This window comes from Triticum aestivum, chromosome 5D, assembly GCF_018294505.1.
Source record: "Triticum aestivum cultivar Chinese Spring chromosome 5D, IWGSC CS RefSeq v2.1, whole genome shotgun sequence".
Classification (NCBI taxonomy): domain Eukaryota; kingdom Viridiplantae; phylum Streptophyta; class Magnoliopsida; order Poales; family Poaceae; genus Triticum; species Triticum aestivum.
The window spans coordinates 261929707-261933111 of record NC_057808.1 but is presented as its reverse complement, the minus strand read 5'-3'; positions in this window follow the sequence as shown (position 1 = coordinate 261933111).

Genomic DNA, 3405 nt, shown 5'->3' with positions numbered 1-3405 from the left:
CCCCCATAATTTAGGTATGGTTTACAAATGCCATGATATCAAATTCAAATAATTGAATGGACTTCATGTTGAATTCGATTTTTTTAAACCACCTTAAGTTGAATTCAAATGTATGCTAGTTCATAGGTAGCTATTAATAATGTCCATTGTGTAACTTTCGTATGTATAATGTGCTTTACACACACAACATGAACTATACTCACGTTTATATTCGATTGCTAAAGCGATGCATTGTCTGGATTTCAAAATACTAACTATGTGGATCAATTGTGTCGAATAATAACATAGACATGCTGAGATTCGATAGAATCTAGATGTCTGATGGATCAATGACTGCTCCTTACGCGAATTGAAAATATCATGATCCCATCCTAATATTTGGATACAATTTATATCTTTAATCAATGTGTAGAGCAGTCTTTTACGTGTAGTTTCACTCTCCATCGGTGGTCTCTGACACACTCTCTCCCGAGGTGTCTTTCTCGCACACATGCTCTAGATATAACCCTCCCTCCCTCTCGTAACCATTTACAACTGTTTTCACTAACCTTTATCACAAGCACTCTTCCTCTCGCAAACATACACACGCACAATCCTCATCGACCCTTTCTATATACATGGACCTGCCTACGTGTCTCATGTATGCACATTATCTTTACGCCTGTCTCTCACGCATTTTCTCACACCTCTCTTCCTAACCGACGAGTATGATTCTAGCAGAGCATTCTGTAGGATGCCCCTTAAAGTTAGGTTGGATGAATAGTAATATCAGAGATAAAGGGGTTACCTTAGTCCGAGAACCTAGGGTTACAAATCCTAGCCGGCTTTGTCAGTGGACACAGAGGCCTTCACAATTCTGCTATCTTTGTCTTGTACGACTAGTCATCCATGGGTCTTCCAAAATGCGTCACGGGCCGACCAATGTGGCGCAGGACGGAACCGAACGAAGGGCCTCACCTCAACCCACCGGACCTCACGCGGTGACACACCCTCTGCCCCCACGTCTCATTATCTTCTCACACCCACACATACCAACACAAACACCACACACACAGAAAATTTCTCCTGGTGCCTCTATTCCTTCCCCCCTTGCAGATACACACTCAAGGGAATGGAATCTCTTGTCGTGACGTCATATTCGTCTCTCTCTCTCTAGACCACTCTCATTTCTCGTGCTATCTCTCCCACGCCCCCCCGTCGGCCCCTCTATCCATGCCTCTCTCGAATACGTAATACACACACATACCTCTCTAGGCCCCGCCAAATGCATCAACTACACATTCACACATGTTACATCACATACCCCATTGATCTAAAAAGCCCTATCTTCACGTTTATTTCGCATACAACATTCCTTTTGAATAAAGTGTGGCCAAAAAATTATTTTAGAGTTTCTACATATATACAACATTACAAAGTTATATGGAGGAGTACGAACACTAATTTGCATTGCATGGTGCCCACAATGATATTTATTCCGCATTGTGAATTTGTATATTTTTATACTATATACAAAGTTAGTCATAATAAAGAGAAACGAAGAGCATCTCTCTCTCCATCGCATACCCCCCTTTACGCCCGTTTCACGTATGCACACAAAACTATCTCCAGGTCCTCTAAAAGTAAGCCCCTAGAAAATTCACGCATGTTTCATCTTTCTCTCGCGATATATGCAATGACGATCATTGTATTTGAAGCGAAAGCACGATACGTACATTGCACTTCAGAATCCACTCATTACGATCACCATTTACGCCTAGTGGTTATTATACAGTCACGGGCTCACCGTACAACTCTGTATTTGCTCATGACATGACTAGTTGACCAGTTAAACGCTCCACGTGGCACCTCTAGTGTTGCATCACATTATCTCACTACCATCGTGCCCACCTGTCGACTTGTATCTACTCTACATCTACACTCTTATAAAATACATAAAATACACTCTTATAAAAAACAGAGTTGGTGATGATGGTGTGCCTGCCATCCTGCAATATAGGCCGTCCGATTTATATCTGACGGATAGGAAAGAAACTATGGCAATTTTGCAAAAAGGTACCCACACACCTCTCCACATTTGCAAATAAGGCCTTCCCTCGTTCATCCTTTTCTCTCACAAGATAAACAAGTCATACAAATGCATCTTGATGTTACGTGCAACGCACGGGCAGCTTGCTAGTAAGAATGAAAACAAACGACAAAAAAATATTTGGACGGTGGTTTGAAGTCATGACCGCGGGCACAGCGGACAAGGTGGCCTTGTATTGGTATGCTGAGCCGTCTGTTTTAGCACATAGGAGCTGGTGTGGTGATTATACACACACGCACGCATGCACACGAACTACATCCACGCAACACTCACACAAACACATGCACCCACGCACGCACGCAACACTCACACGTACACACGCAGCCACGCACGCACGCAACACTCGCACGCACGCACGCAACACTCACACGCACACACGCACGCATGCATGCACACACCAGTACACCACACGACCAACACACACTCTCACGCTCAAGTGCTCAACCTACACGTGCATGCGCACACATCAGGCCCCGACAGACACATACACAACCAGGTGATTCCCGTGCACGGGTTGGAGCCTTGTCGCGCCTGCGTAAATTTGTGTTTATCTGACCTGTTGCCTATGCGAACTGACAGGTGGGACCCACAAGGAACGTGGTCAATTTAACTAGTCAACATGGCGCTACGTAGACTATTTGGCCGGTCAACAGAGTGCAATCCGATGCTGAATTGTGAGCAAGTGACCGTATAAACACCGCAAAACGTATATAGTGACCGTAATCAGCTTATTCTGAAGTTCGGTGACCGTATTACGCTTTTCTCTCTGTAGGCCCTCCAAAACTACATCTCTACACGTTCTCGCATGTTACATCTAACAACTATGCAATACAGCACTACTACTACACTCTAACACAATAAATCATATGTGTTTTTAGTTTTACTAGATATCATATTGTTACTTATAATTATTCAGTTTGCATACATTAAAATTGCCTTTGAAATGTATGGCCAGTATCATCTACCGCGCGGGAAAAATCCCGCCCTTTCCTGTTTAATCAGGTTTGCATCGATGGATCGTGCGAAACAGCAAAACTATAGTACTATACAGTACTACAAGTGACAGTTCACTGGGCCGTCGTGTCGTCTACTCCTCCTTCGTAAGAGTGGAGCGCTCGCTTTCATAAATCTTCTAGTCCCTTTTGCCGACATGTGGGACATCAAGCTACCGGGTCCATGTGCCATACCGGAATACAGTGCAGAGCAGCTGGGGTGAAGCACCCCAGTCATGGCGCCGACGTAGTAATGAGCAATGAGGCGTCAAATCACAAAGCTGCACCTTTCCCGCAGTTAAGTTGGAGGGACGAAGCAACCAT